General features: G+C 42.3%; 1 protein-coding gene and 1 pseudogene across 2 annotated transcripts in view; both read right to left on the bottom strand.

The window, feature by feature from the left end:
- Positions 1-16,394, bottom strand: part of KCNH1 (potassium voltage-gated channel subfamily H member 1) — a 375,869-nt gene that overhangs the window by 113,391 nt on the left and 246,084 nt on the right. The window lies entirely within an intron of this gene.
- The window catches only part of LOC121473052, a 74,463-nt pseudogene continuing 73,316 nt past the window's right edge, over positions 15,248-16,394 (bottom strand).

Here is a 16,394-nt window from a genome sequence, read left to right as displayed (position 1 = left end):
CTCCTTTTCTTATAATTATTCCATTTCAAAAACATTATATAAATGGTATCATGCAGTATGTGACCTTTTGAGATTGGCCTTTTACACTTAGCAAAATGCCCTTGAGATGCATCCATGTTGTTGCATGTATCAATGGTTCATTCCATTTTATTGATGAATACTGTCCCATTATATGGAGAGGCCACAATAATTCTCTCAAATGATCTTACTCAGGCTTAGCTGAAGACTAAGAGAGGGAAAAATAAGAGAGAAAGACATGGATCTAGATGTAAGGAAAGGAAATCTTTTTCCTTTTTTTTTTTTTTTGTATATTTTTTTATTGGAGTTCGATTTGCCAACATATAGCATAACACCCAGTGCTCATCCCGTCAAGTGCCCCTCTCAGTGCCCATCACCCAGTCACCCTATCCCCCGCCCACCTCCCTTTCCACTACCCCTTATTCATTTCCCACTGTTAGGAGTCTCTCATGTTCAGTCTCCCTCTCTGATATTTCCCCCTCATTTTCTCTCCTTTCCCCTAAGGAAAGGAAATCTTCAGTAGTCTGTCCACCAGGGCTGGATATGGCTCCCCAAGTCACTGAGCCCAAAATTCCACCTGAGAAGAATTAGAAATGAGGACTGGAAAGAGTGCTGCCAACTCTAGAAAGGTACCACGGAGTGGTATCAATCTGAACAAAAGAAACCAGATAAAAACAAAAGTAGCCAAAGCCTGAATAATGCCAGACACAGCCCTTACCAGCTCATAAATAACCTCATACACAAAGAGGTCCAATCTCCTGCTTCCTGCCTCCTACATCACCAAGTGTACTCGGGACCAGCCTCCCAGGGTCTGGGCTGGCTCCCTTGTTCCCAGTGAGTCTGACTCTAACTCAATAAGCCTGTAGGGCAGGCTTGGCTCAGCTCTGTTTCCTGGGCCATAATGAACCAGAGGTCATGAATGAAGAGTAAGAGGTGCCTTTCTCGGATGGCTGCCAGAAAATTAATTTAATTTTGAGCTTAAAAATATAGTTATGCCAAATCAATACAGTAAGAATAGCTCTCTTGTCCATGATTTGAGAACTAGGTGCAGATCTGAAGCACTGGTGTGCTGGTCAGACAATTAAGGCGACGATGCCACATCTATCATTTACAGCCCAGGGCTGCTCTCATGCCAGTCTGCTTCTGAGACATTCTAGAAGGCTAAAAGTCCTCACAAGGGCTTTATTTAATTACTATTACTATTAGAAACATTATTACTATTAAAAATGGGTAATTCTCTCAATGCTCTTTCTCTAATTTTATATGAAGTGAGATTATACATTTTTCATGCATGCATTTTATCTATTGATATCTCTATATAAAGCATTATGCCTTACATACTCACAACCTAACTGGGAGAGATTGCACATACGTCCAGCTGCCACTTGCACAGCTATTTGAGTGTGACACGGGGAGGAAGAGAGGGAGACTGGTATGTTCCCTGCATAAGAGCCTCACAGTGCAGAGGATGCCCTGGACAACCCTAAATGCAAATTAGTTAGGTCCCCCACACTGGGAAAGACCTTTCTCAATCCCAAGGCAAGATGCTGATTTGGGTGAGGGCTGGTCTTTCTCTCTGTGAGCAGTTTAGAGTTAACACTGTATCATAGCAAGGGCCCTGGGCCCCACTCAAAGAAAAATAATCATGGTATATTCTCTGGCCCTTAATTAAAAGTTGACGTATGGAATTTAGGGGAAGGGGAGCAAAAGCTTTTGTTTCCCTTTTTAAATTGTCATTTAAAAATAAATAAATAAATAAAAATAAAAAATAAATAAATTTTCACATTTATTTGTCTACACATACACATAAAGAATTAAATAGCCAAAGCTTTTTTTGGTCTTTACTCCCTTAGATCTTCTTTCTTTTCCCCCAGTTCCCCTTCTGCAGAAGCACCCATTTTCCATTGTATTAGCTAATTTGGTTTGCTGTTGATCTTCCTAGTTGAATGCCATTCTCAAATCACCATATCCTGATATTTCAGGTTTAGGAATTATCTGCTGGCCTCTGAGAATTTAGCTCCCTTCCTCCTCTCCAATCTCATACATGTTTCCTTCTCCTCTTCCCCTTGCCCCATCCTCCGACATGGTTATAGCATCATCTTGGTTAGATAATTATCTGTGCGGATATTATTGTAACTGGGTGAGAAATATTCACAGCTAAACCACACAGGATACTCAGGTCACAATCGGAGAAGGACAAACAGTGTATGGTCTCATTCATTTGGGGAATATGAATAATAGTGAAAGGGAATATAAAGGAAGGGAAAAGAAATGTTGGGAAATATCAGGAAGGGAGACAGAACATAAAGACTCCTAACTCGGGGAAACGAACTAGGGGTGGTGGAAGGGGAGGAGGGCGGGTGTTAGAGGGGAATGGGTGACGGGCACTGAGGTGGACACTTGACGGGATGAGCACTGGGTGTTTTTCTGTATGTTGGTAAATTGAACACCAATAAAAATTAATTAAAAAAAAAAAAGGATACTCAGGTCACTTTTTCTTTTCTTCTTTTCTTTTCTTCTTTTCTTTTTTTTTCTTTCTTTTCTTTTCTTTCTTTTCTCCTTTTTAAATTTAAATTCAATTAATTAATATATAGTGTATTATTAGTTTCAGAGGCAGAGTTCAGTGATTCATCAGTCTTACTGAATACCCAGTACTCATTACATCACATACTCTCTTTAATAATGCCCATCATCCTGTTACCCCATCCCCCCACCCTCTCCTCCAGCGACCCTCAGTCTGTTTCCTATGATTAAGAGTCTCTTATAGTGGGGATCCCTGTGTGGCTCAGTGGTTTGGCACCTGCCTTCGGCCCAGGGCGTGATCCTGGAGACCCGGGATTGAGTCCCATGTCAGGCTCCCTGCATGGAGCCTGCTTCTCCCTCTGCCTGTGTCTCTGCCTCTCTCTTTCTGTGTTTCTCATGAATAAATAAATAAAATCTTTTTTTTTTATTTTTTTTTATTTTTTTATTTTTTTTTATTTTTTTTTATTTATGATAGTCACAGAGAGAGAGAGAGGCAGAGACACAGGCGGAGGGAGAAGCAGGCTCCATGCACCGGGAACCTGATATGGGATTCGATCCCGGGTCTCCAGAATCGCGCCCTGGGCCAAAGGCAGGCGCCAAACCGCTGCGCCACCCAGGGATCCCAAATCTTTTTTTTTTTTAAAAGAGCCTCTTATGGTTTGTCTTCTTCTCTGATTTTATCTTGTTTTATTTTTCCCTCTTTCCCACATGATCCTGTTTTGTTTCTTAAATTCCACATATATTCATATGAGATCACCTGATAATTGTCTTTCTCTGATTAACTTATTTTGCTTAGCATAATACCCTCTAGTTCTATACACGTTGTTGCAAATGGCAAGATTTCATTTTTGACGACTGAGTTGTATTCCATTGTGTGTGTGCGTGTGTATACCATCTTCTTCTTTATTCATTCATCTGTCGGTGGATATCTTAGACCTTTTCCATAGTTTCGCTATTGTGGATATTGCTGCTATAAACATTTGAGGTGCAAGTGCCCCTTCAGATCACTACTTTTGTATCTTTGGGATAAACACCCAGTAGTGCAATTGCTGGGTTGTAGCATAGCTCTATTTTCAACTTTTTGAGGAATCTCTATACTATTTTCCAGAATGGCTGCACCAGCTTGCATTCCTACCAACAGTGTAGGAGGGTTCCCCTTTCTCTGCATCCTTATTAACATCTGTCCTTTCCTGACTTGTTAATTCTAGCCATTCTGATTGGTGTGAGGTATCTCATTGTGGTTTTGATTTGCATATCCTTAATGTTGAGTGATGTTGAGCATTTTTTATGTGTCTGTTGGCCACGTGTAGGTCTTTCTTTGGAGACATGTCTCTTCATGTCTTCAAGCATCCAATTACTGATCTCAGCTCAGGTCTTAATCTCAGGGTTGTGAGTTCCTATGGAAAGAAGGAAAGAAAGAAGAAAGAAAAAAAAGAAAAGAAAAGAGAGAGAGAGAGAGAGAGGAAACAAGAGAAAAAAAGAGAAAAAAGAAATTTCTCCTAGAGGTTTCTGAACCATTATTGGTGCCACCTATGTGGGTGCCTCTGCCCCAGCGTCCTGGGAAGTAGCTTCACTTATTTGAGTCAGATCCCCTGATTCCTGTATCCCATGTCTTTCACCCTCTTGGTTTACCAGTGTATGTTGGTAAAGACACGCTTTTATAGTTTTCTGAGAGAGGGTATATGGGAGCAAAACTTTGAGACCTAATGTTTACTCTTACACTCAATTAATAGCTAAACTGGGTGTTGAATTCTAGATGTGAAATCATTTCTCTCTTTCCTCAATAGAAGCATTTCTCCACTGGCTTCCCTGTGTTGAGAAGAAAAAAGCATTCAAGATCCTTCACCCTACAGACTGAACCTGTTTTTTCCTCTCGAGAAACTTTTTCCACATGTTCTGAAAATTCATGACAGTGCGCCTTTTGCTGTGGCTCAGTTCTCATTCATTGTGCTAGGCTTTTAGTAGGCCCTTTCAACCTGGAAATTTATGGCCTTCATTTCTAGGAAATTTTCTTGGGTTATTTCATTTTCTTCCTTCCTTTCTTGTTTCTTTTCTTTCTTTTCTTCTTTTCTTTTCTTTCCTTCTTTCTCTTTTTTTTTAAAACTTGCCTCCAGCAGATCAAAGTGAAAATAAAAGAAGAGGGGAGAAGGAAGGAGAGGAGAGGTGGGAGGGGAAGGGTAGGGAGGGGAGAGGGCAGGGAAGGGGAGGGAAGAGTAAAGAAAGAAAACATGCAGAGTGGTGACAGTGGTGGATGAGGTGATGGAAGGATAAGCATAATAAGGACACTTTATTTCTCGTCAGCTTTTTAAAAATCACTTAAAATAAAATTCCTCACAGTTTCTCAAAAAAGGGAGAAGGAAAATTGAGAGACTGTTCTATTTTATGAACCCAAGATGGAAGGAAATCCTAGTGAGAAACAACAAAGTAAGGGCAGTGGAAAAGGAAGTAAGAAGGTAGCTCAACCTCAAGGATCTTGGGTGGAACAGAAAAGAGACATTGCAGGAGTGAGTCTGGAAATAAGAAGTGTGTTTAGCAGGTCACAGCTCCGAAGCCCTTGGCTTATTCTTTGTTTATGCTTACCCTGCTCTCCAGCTCCTGACTGCCTTAGCACCCTAGTCTAGAGCCAGTGGCCATACCACTGCCCCATCTCTCATCTCTGTCTCTTTGGGGTATCTTCTGGAAGTGGGATGGGCACCTTATCTGCCTGCTAACAAAGGGGAGTAAAGACAGGAAGACCCAGTCCCTGTGTTAGCAGGGCCTCTCAAGCATTCTGGGTGACTGGCTTCTACAAAACTATTAGGACCTCACCCTCGTACTTTTAATAATCAGTGGGTCAAACAGACTTGTGGGCTTCTTTAGGAAGTTGGTCATTATTTACAAAATTACTCCTGTTGAAAAATGCACCTCAACTTCTAATGCAGAACATAATTTACTCCTAAACTCAAGAAGGCTAAAAAAGTTTTTAAAGGTCGGGGAGGGGTACCTGGGTGGCTCAGTTAGTTAAGTGTCTGCTTTCGGCTCAGTTTGTGGATCTCAGGGTCCTGAGTTCCAGACCCACACTGGGCTCCCTGCTCATCAGGGAGTCTGCTTCTCCCTCTCCTGCTCGTCCTCTCACTGGCATTCTCTATGTCTCTCTTTTTCAAATGAATATTTTTTTTAATCTTAAAAAAAAGATTTTAAGTAAAAAGAGCTATTTCTATAGATGTATCAAAGCTTAGAGATAAGGACTAATGAGTCTTCTTTCTTTTGTAATAATTTCAAAATCATTGCCCTCTGTGGGTAGTTTATGGGTTTATACAAACTGACTTTGTTCTATACAAAATTCCAAGTGATACATTAAAACAGAATTTAAAGAAGACACTACTCTCTCACCTATGCTTTTTTCTGTACTCTTAATTCCCAGCAGAGGGTCATCAAGCCTTTGCTAGCCCTTACCATCTGGCCACTCCATTTGGCAATGATGGGGACATGCTGGTCCTGGAAGGTGAATTGATATGGATATAGCCACATTGACATCTCTGACATCTTTCTTTTCCTCTTTTATGTCAAATACAGAAAAAGACTAAAAAAGCATGGGTTGAATGAATATACTGAGGGAATAAGTATTGATGCAGAGACAAATCAGGTAAAAACACAGTAATTCTGAAAAGAGAATCCTTAAAAGTGAAGGCAGGCTTTCAAAGTCATATTGGTAAAAAATTCTCTTGGTTCCACCTTTTGTTTCATCCAGTTTTACTGAGAGAGAACATTGTATTAGTTTAAGGTATATCACAAAATGATTTGATATATGTATAGACTGAGAAATGTTACCACAGTAAGTTTAGTTACATAGTTAATTGAGTTCTTTGATAGTTTCTTTCCCTTCGTTTTTCTATTCTTTTTTTTCCCAGATCTCCTGTTAATCAGGTGCTGGACTCCTGGACTAATCTAATATTCTTATTTTTCTCTCCAGTTTCCTATCACTTCATGGGAAATTTCTTCAATTTTTATCTCCTATTTCTTTTACTTATTTTTTAGAGATAGATAGAGAGAGAGAGAGAGAGAGAGAGAGAGAGATTGCATGAGGGGGTATGGTGGGGGCAGAGGGAGAGAGAGAGAGAGACAGAATCTTAAGCAGGTTCCATGCCCAGCATGAAGCCCAACGTGGGGCTCAATCTTATGACCCTGAGACAGTGACCTGAGCGGAAATCAAGAGTTGGATGCTCAACCAGCTGAGCCACTTGGATGCCCTGTTTTCTTTACCTTTTATTTAATTTTCATTTGATGTTATACTTTGCATTCCCATCAATTTCTTATTCTCTAAATGTTGCTTTTTAATAGCATTCTGTTGTTTCGTTGATGTTAATATCTTTTGTCTTCTGAAGATATTAATAATAGATATATTTTTAAGTTTTCTTATCCCTGCTTGGTCTTTGTTTCCTCATTTATTTGTGTTTGCCTGCCTTTCAGATTACAAACATATGGCAATCCTTAGGTGCCTGCTCATAATTAAGAGTGGGACCCTTGTGTGTATGAGTGGGGGAGAAGTCGTTGTTGGGGACCTGGTTGGAGTTTGTGTTGAAGAATGTACGGTGTCATCAACTTTAGGATTGTCCTTTTGGATTTTGCTGAGTTCCTAGAGAAGTCCTCAGTCTCCTGGCTGGAGAATGCTTGCAGCATAGCAATCAAGTAGGGAGGTTGAAGGTCTCAACATTCAGTATATAAACTTTGCCTTAGGCTCTTCTGTCATATGGTACCTCTTCCTTTCACTGTCCCTTGTCTCTTCCAGCCTAGAGACTCTCTCAAGAATACATATGGCTTCTGTGAGTGGGGAAGGGGCACTGACTCAGCTTCATAGAAGGAGAAGGATATTTGGGGGTCTAAATGCTGCTTCTTTTTTTGAGAGAGAGTGAGAGAGCACATGCACAAGCAAGCAGGGGTGAGTGGGTGGAGGGAGGACAGAGGGAAAGGCAGAGAGAGAATCATAAGCAGACTCCATGCCCAGTGCGGAGCCCAATGCGGGGCTCCATCCCATGACCCTGAAATCATGACCTGAGCTGAAATCAAGAGTCAGATGCTTAACTGACAGCCACCCACGCGCCCCTACAGGGATCTAAATGCTTCTTAAACTTTCAACCAGCCCTATTTTTAGCTCCCCCTTCATCCTCACTTCTAATGACACTATTGCCACTAATGCCTGGGTCTTTCAGGAAATTCTGCTGTAAATCAAATTATTGTCTAGATTTCCCCTCTATCATCTTAGGATTCAGCTTTTTTTGGTCTGCCAAGTCAATCACTGCTTTTTAGCTTTCCAATTTTTGTTACTCTCCTCTCGTGCTCTTTGTCCTAATGTGTTAATGTGCTAAAAGGACGTTTCCTTTGTTGTTGCTTTAATGGTGTTTTGGGAGTGATCGGGCGTAAATGTGTGTGTTCAGTCAACCATGTTTTCTGACAGCCATACTAATGGTTTGCAAAGGCAATTAGGAACTGCTGGCTGTGGCCCAAGGTGACCCCCCACAAAACTGAAAAGTAGTTTTCAAATCTTTAAAGCCAAGAGCTCAGAGCAATGTAGCAATCATACAAAATAAAGCCACCTAAGAGTGGATACCATCACTACTTGGCAGAAAAGGAAAACGAAGTTCAGTATCAGTGAAACAGCATGCAGGGAGGCCAGAACCCAGGGTCTCTCTGACCCCAAGGCCATACTCCACTAAACCACCCCCTCCTAAGCTTCAGTGTGTGTCAGAATCACCTGGAGGGCATCTGACACAGTTCTGGACACTTAACCCCAGAGTTCCTGATTCCGTAGGGTGGGTGGGCCCTAGAGAATATATACCTCTAACAAATTCCCAGGTCATACTGTTACTGCTGGGAACAGTGAGAAGCACGACACTATCGTTCTCTCTCCTCTTCCACCATTTGTTTATTTCAGATTATGTTGTCAAACTCTATGGACATAAATGTTGCTTTTGATTAGTTCTTCATGGTCAAGGCATGTTACATTATTCACCAATTTCTTTCTTTAGAGTAGGTTTATACAGATCAAAAGGAGAGAGCTGCTTTTCTATAAAAAGCCCATTTCTGGGATATAGACTATAATATCCCCCCTTTCCCCTCCTCCCCCCTTCCTTCTCTCCACCCTGTTCCCTGCTTCAACTCTACTCCCACCCTAGCTATCCCTTCACCCCAGACCTCACAGATGCCAAAAAGAAAAACCAAGGAAACAGAAGCCCTTTCCAATTCCTGCTTGTGAACCAGATAGTGCCTCATATTCAATATCTATTAAGATTATGCCTTACTGCTGCTTATTTTAATGAGATTTAATTTCTTCATTTTTTGAAGAAAAAAAAAAAGACTCTTGTTAGATGAGTTTCCCTTAGAAGAAAATCGCCAGTCTTATGATCCTCAATTCCCCATTAGCCAGCCATATGATTAGGATGAACTGCTCATTAAGTCATGTAGCTGCACTGGTGGGTTGGGGGTAAAAGTCATTAACACACACAACATTGGCACTGAGAGCTCAAAGCAGTCCAGAGACATCCTTTCACTTCCAAGACATTAATGAGATACAGCAAGTAGAATCTAAATAGCCAGAGAAGGAGCTCAGAAATGGAATCTTCTGCTTTCTCGGTTAAGCACAGCCCAGCAAATCCTAAAGAGGTGAACCCAGTGACTTCTGCACTCACAATATTATCTGATAAGGACAGAAAGATGGTGTCTTCTGACTTACACCTTCTTGGGTTCAAATTCCAGCTCAGCCACTTAGAGCTGTGTGGCCAGACGCAAATTATTTTGCTGTTTATTCCCTTCATTTCCATCAGTCTAACAAAAGAAATATCACCTGCTCACTTCCCTGGGATGTTGGGAGAATGAGACACTGTGAAAGTACCCAGAGTACTGAGTTGGAACAAAGAGACCTTCGATGTTACCGTCTCTTGCAGCTAGTCCGCAAGTCCAGTGTCAGAACACACACATCAGAGGGCAATTCACTAAGACAGTAGCCTGGAACACTAGCCTGAATGGGAACTATTATCTTTTACTTGCACAGACAGACTTAAAATTTATCATAACAGGAAAACACTGGAATCCAGAGAGAGGTTTCACACCAAGCTCATCCTGCAAAGAGGACTGCAAAGGAGCTTCTCAAATCCATACATGTTAAGAACTTTGACACATTGGGGGCACCTGCGTGTCTCAGTGGTTGAGTGTCTGCCTTTGGCTCAGGTTGTGATCCTGGGGTCCTGGGATCGAGTTCCACATCAGGCTCCTCATGGGGACCCTGCTTCTCCCTCTGCCTGTGTCTCTGCCTTTCTTTCTGTGTCTCTTATGAATAAGTAAATAAAATTTACTTAAAAAAAAAAAGAACTTTGACACAATAGTTGACATACTGACTATGTGGTGATTCTGAATGAAGCTATTCATTGATTAGGAAGGACTGAAGGATACATGGAAGCATGCAGGAAGGAAGCAGGGACAGGGAGGAGGGCCTGGGAACCCAATTTAAGTCCTCATTCCATGTCAAATTGGCCCACATGACAGCAACACATCTCATTTTGTTAATGTAGTATTTTTGGTCTTTGCTGCTGTTATTGCACGTGCTTATCCTAATGTGATGATGAGTGGGTGTGAGGATAATGTTTATATTGGCATGGTAACTGGCAACTAACTTTTAAAATCTTATTTCTTGAAATCCATAGCTATGGGTCTATCTCACTGTCTGGGAAGAAATGAGTAGTAACGGGGGGGGGGGGGGGGATAAAAAAAAGTAGTGCCATGTTAGCAGATCAACTCAGCCTAGGAGAACTCTGTACTTTGGAGACAAAAAGTTACAATTTGGAAACCTGGTTTCACTACCAACCCCAGGAAAATCGTTCTTCCTCTCTAAATATCTTTTTTTTTTTTCCTAAATATCTTTATATAGAATAGTTACCTATAGTTTATTTTTTAATAAGTGGGATCATGTATGCAAACTGCTTACCACAGCACCTGGTATATAATAAATGCCCAATAAATATAATGATAATTAATAGCAAGATGGTTAAGGACCATCTCCAGAGTCATCATTTCCTGGAAACATTCCTTCACTAAATCATCTGATGTCTTAATTCAACAAACATTAACTGAATACTCAGGCATGTCAGGTGCTATGGTGGGAAGCAACAAGGTGTAGTGAAAATTACTTGGTGTCTGAAAAGAAAGAATGTTATTGGCCCTGCCACTGTCGGGGAGCAAGGATTTCTTTCCCCTTCAAGGGTCCTTCTAGCTGGACTAAGAATCAAATTGACATGAGACAGATTAACAAGAGAAAATAAAAAGTAATAGCATTCATACAGGGAATCCACCCAGACATGGCAATTCCAAAGGCAGTCAGGCAAAATGAGGTCTACATGTCACCCTGAACTAAGGAGAAGGGGTTAGGGGTCTGGGACTTTAGAAGAAAGGAATGCACTTCACAAGGCGATAAGAAGAGCAGGTACTTGGTAATTAGAGGTTTGTCCTGCCATACAGATGGGTCTCTCAGATCAAATTTATCTCTGCTAATAACCCTTATTCTGAGAATGATCCCCAATTTAGATTCTTCTATGTGGTTAATAGAAGGACAAAAGTTTCTCTTCAACTCACAGGGTGTTGATTGCCCTGAGGTCAAAATAATCTTCATGACAAAGTGGCTCATCTTGGGGCATCCTGCCCTTGGCCCCTACACCACAGATTTATGTCCTAAGAGCCTCACTTTCCTCATTTATGAAAGAGAGAGCATAATCTGCTCGTGTCGGGATTTCTGTGAAGATTCACCGAATTCACAGGATAAATATCCGCCACGGTGCTGGCATGGGGTGGATCCAAAAAAAATCTTAGTTTTCTTTCTTGACCCACTCAATGTTAATATCCCTCCATTCATCACCCCGAGACTCAGGTTCCCTCAGTTCTACTGTGATATGTAGGCCTGTACTTTTCTTTAAACAGAAGAGTTTCTGGAGTGCAGGAGTTATGGTGGTCATTCCAGGGATATCTTTCTTCCTCTGCATCAGGGGGTGCTCAGAAAGTGCTGTTGGCTGACTACTGGAAGAGACTGTCCCAGAGAGGTGAGTTCCCTCAGGTTTAATGGTACAAGGTTTACAACGTGGGTGGGCTTTTTCTAGCCCCACAACCACTTCTCTGACACCAGCTGGGTATCCTACAATTCAACTCCATTCTGAGGCTATCTGCCAGAGGCAGCATCAGATTCCACAGATTAAGGGCTCAGCCCCAAAGACTGCCTCCAATTAAGATGCCATTTGCAAGTCCAGATTACTACTTGTACTTCTGACAATGGTTCCCATGAACTCCTCCATAGGTTCGATTAATTCGCTAGAGCAGCTCACTGAACTTGGGAAACCTGTGTACTCACTAGATTAATGGTTTATTACAAAAGATATTAAAGGAAAGGAGCCAATAGCCAGATGAAGAGATACACAGGGCAGGCCCTGAACAAAGGAGTGTCTGTCCTCCTGGAGTCTGGGGCCTGGCATGGCACTTGGAAGCGTTCTGGTTCACCAACCTGAAGCTCTTCAAATCCTCTTCCCTTGGTTTCTTATGGAGGATTCATTACATAGGCATGATTGATTAAATCATTGGCTATTGGTGACTAAAGTCCATATTCATCCCCTCTTCCCTCCCAGGAGGTTAGTGGGGGAGCAGAAATGGGGTGGGGGTTGAAAGTTCCAACCCTCTAATCATGTGATTGGCTTTCCTGGCAACCAGCCCAGATCCTTAGGCGCCTCCAAAAGTCACCTCGTTAATACAACAAGAGACACGTTTATTGCTGTCAGCAGAGGAAATTCCAAGGGTTTTAGGAGCTCTGTGCCAGAAACAGGGAGGAAAAGCAAATATGTATTTAGTCTTATAAATCATAACATCACACAAAGGCTTCACGAAGTGGTCTCAAACCAGGATCAATCACTTGCTTGGGCAGTCAGAAATGCAAATTCTCATGCCCACTCCAAATCTACTGAATCCAAATCTCCAGAGGTGAGACCCAGGAATTTGTAGCTCTTCGAACCCTGCAGGTGATTTTGCGGCATCTTCATGTTTGAGACACACTGCTGTATACCCCAGGGATCCCCACTATTTCTCTAATAAATTGTCAGTATAATGCTCTACTTTAAAGGAGGAGAATGGTCAGAGGGGAAAAAATACTGGGCCATATTGAGGAAGCAGGATGAGGCCCAGAAGGCAGCTAGCCTTACCCCTCTAGACAGAATAACGACAGTGAAGCCAGGAGAGAATGAGGGAATGATCCCACAGGTCAGTGGTACCTGCATGCAGGGAATACAAATGACTAAACTCTCTTCTCAGTGTCCTACCAAGACTATGTCCTCATTCCTCCTCAAGCTGGACCCTTATTCCTCTGAGCACAGAAAGTGTCCCTGAAATCAGGGAATTTAAAACACTCATACATTCTGTACTTTATAACAAGAAAAGCCTGAAAAATCTCACTTAATATCTTGCTAAGAATAGCACAAATTCCTATAACCACGCTGAAACTCTGCTGTGTTGGTGAATGTCACTTAACAAGCAAAATTCTTACAGGGGAGACAGAAGGTTATTTTCAGCTATTTCTCATCTGTCGAATAAAACAACAGCTCCCACTCCACAGTAACCCATTAACCATGCAGTCTGTGCCATCTCATTTCAACCAGTGTTTTAATAGCACCACAGATAAAAGCACAGCAATTTCCACAGGCAATTACTTCTGCAAATGAATCAAGAAGGTCAGACACAGGTTGGAAAGGTCTCCAAATAATTTGCTACTTTTACTTATTTTGTGCTTGCTGAGTTCCTGATTGCAAAGAGACAACCACTTAGTTACAGTCCACCTGGCTAAAAAGATAGAGTGGCTTGCAGGTTTTCAAACCCAGGTCTTGCTTGACTTCATAATGAGAGCCCTAAGTTTATATCTGGCCAATATGAGTCATCAAAGAGAATCTAATTAGCAAAGCCATTTAAAATAATACATAATTTTTAAAGCCATTTAAACAGGCGTGTTAACCTGAAGGGGGCTCATTTTCCAATAGTAGTTATGTCTACTCCTAAAGTTATGAGCTCTCAGAAAGTTCAAATTTTTCTTCTCCCTCTCTAAACAACGACAAAAAAAGAAAAAAAGTTTTTTTTTTTCAAAAGACATTACTATCACCATGGTGAATTAAATTGGAACAGCACAATGCTCTAAACGTCTCAAAGAAATACCTCTTCCAATAATAGTAACAGAAAGAAATTAAAATCACTTTATCCATTGTTGACAACTCTGATCTTGGCACTTCAGAATCTGCTGATTTTCCTACTTGAATGACCAGCAGTCTCTTAGTTTCTCAAAGGCAGTTCTGGAATTATTTGGTTGCTAAGTGACATTGTAGATCCCAGCGCCTCTGTCCACACTGCCTCGAGTGACCATGACCCACCCAGCTTCCTACTCCACGGCATGCCGAGGAGTGAAGAGAACCGAAACTCGCATCTTGGACATACCTTTCATTCTTTCATGAGTCAGTGGTCCTCATTCTGGCTCTGCTGTCTCATAGCTGTAAGCCAAGTGACTTCACCTCTTTGTGCAAAGAGACCCAAATATTTGTTTCAAAAAGGAATAATAACAGTAATAATCACAACTGGAATTTATATGCTTTTTATGATGTACAAATCACTATTCCAATCATTTTGCATACGTGATTTATGTCCTGGTAGCTACTACTAGTATCTTCATTTTATAGATGAAAGCTGAGTCCAGAATGTCTAAGTGATTTGCCCAAAGTCACACAGCTGGTAAACAGCAGATGGAGGATTCACACGCAGGCAGGCTGGCTTGGGAGCCCTCTCCACCATGGCACCAGGCGCCTCTCTTAAACACATGTCTACTGTGTACCAGATACTGCTCCGGTGCTGCAGATTCACCACTGGCTCACTGAAATCTCTTAGGAGCCCTATGAGGAAGGGACTGTCATTAGCCTTATTTGCAGACGGGCCACAGAGAGGTTAAGTAACTTGGCTAAGGTCACACGTAGTAAGCATGGAGCTAGATTCAACCCCAGTCCCATGCCTGAAACATTTATGGAGGGTTTCTCAGCCTCCACACCATTGATACTTTGGACCGGCTCATTCTTTGCTGTGGGAAATTTTCTTTATGTTAAGATTTTATTTACAAGCCTCTGTTGTTGTACAGAAAGTAAAAATGCTGTTATAGGGATCCCTGGGTGGCGCAGCGGTTTGGCGCCTGCCTTTGGCCCAGGGCGCGATCCTGGAGACCCGGGATCGAATCCCAGGTCGGGCTCCTGGTGCATGGAGCTTGCTTCTCCCTCTGCCTATGTCTCTGCCTCTCTGTCTCTCTCTCTCTCTGTGACTATCATAAATAAATAAAAATTTAAAAAACATGCTGTTATAGTCTTGATGTGACTAGTAGCCACTGGCGGTTGACGCGCCAACCACTCACTCACTAACCACCCATGCTACAGCAAGCCTCACTCCAGAACCTAACAGCACTTACAATTTTGTTGGGGTGAAGTTCCCAAGTTGATGGTGGATTTTGAAGAGGGACCAAATGGTGAAAGAAGGTAACAGGAACTATTCTTTGGCTCTTTGGGTGGGTGGTGTCCTGTGGTTGGTATCACAGATGCCCTTTATTACTATTATTATCTAAACTGCTACAGAAGAGCAGTCCAACCAATACTAAACAGTTCTTTCTTTGCAGGTTATTTTGGTCTTAATTATCTTCTTCATCAATTTCTCTTTTCCTCTTTTACCTTCCCCCTTTCTTCCTCCTCATCCCCTTAATCTTCATCACCTTGCCCATCAGGTCCATCTTCCTCCTCACTGACTTCAACTTTATCCTACCCCTCCCCCATTTACACTTCTTCCTTTTCATCTTATTGGTTATCAAACTCCTCCTCCTCCTCACCATTCTCATCCTCCTCATCTTCTCCTACAGCTGGCTCTTCTTCATGCACACCATCCACCTGGACTTCTGGATCCTCTCCGTCCTAGCCATCCAGGTAGGTCAAGCTGGGGAAGATGCTCTCTCGCTAGCTATTCAGACTAGTAACCCCACGGTTAGAAACAGATTCAGGCTTTTCAGACATTCCCACTTTTTCAGAGGATCTGAGGTGCTGATATTTTGCAGTAGATTGCACTGAAGTTCAGATGTGTGAATTTGAAAGGCTTTCTGCTAACCTGTCCAGACCTCTAAAGAGGCTACTGTCATCCAGCTCAAGCTTTTTCAATTTAGGTATCTAGGGGAGATTTGAAACTGAAATCAAGCCTGCATTTATGGAACTGAGCAACTCTACGCTCACAAAGTCAGTGTTCAGCCCACAATTTTCCTGTCATCTGATCTGCAGTTGTCCGAGACAAGTTTTCCAACACCTGCGGGGTCTGGTTCCTCAGCTCCAAGGGGAGCCTTCTCTTCAAGTCCACGGTGTCTCTTCCTCACTCTTCAAACTTCACTTTCCACATAGGGGTGGAGGGATGACAGGCATCCGGGCCTGTGCGGGGAGGGCCCCCAGACGGTCGGGCACTGGAGCCCCCCGGGACCCAAGTGACTCCCCGGGGGCGCCCAGGGAAGGGGGCGGGAGCGCGGCGCTGGTCTCACTACCGCACCCCTCCCAGCCACCAGCCACACTGCACTGAGATGCTGGGGGGCGGGTGGGGGCAGCTCAGCTTGGCTTGACTTGGCCCCTTGAATAAATAAACCAACCAAAGGAGGGAGTCAGACAAGAAACAGGGCTGCAGGGAATCTAAAGTCCCTCTGATTTCCAAGAAATGACTATGATTATGAATTACAATTGTGGAATTGGATAGAAAAATTGAAGTGGATGATAATACACCAGGTCTATTCAAGATGATAAAAACTT

The sequence above is a fragment of the Vulpes lagopus genome, chromosome 1, assembly GCF_018345385.1.
Source record: "Vulpes lagopus strain Blue_001 chromosome 1, ASM1834538v1, whole genome shotgun sequence".
NCBI classification, from domain to species: Eukaryota; Metazoa; Chordata; class Mammalia; order Carnivora; family Canidae; genus Vulpes; species Vulpes lagopus.
The sequence above is the reverse complement of the archived record's forward strand: the minus strand, read 5'-3'. Positions and strand labels throughout refer to the sequence as shown.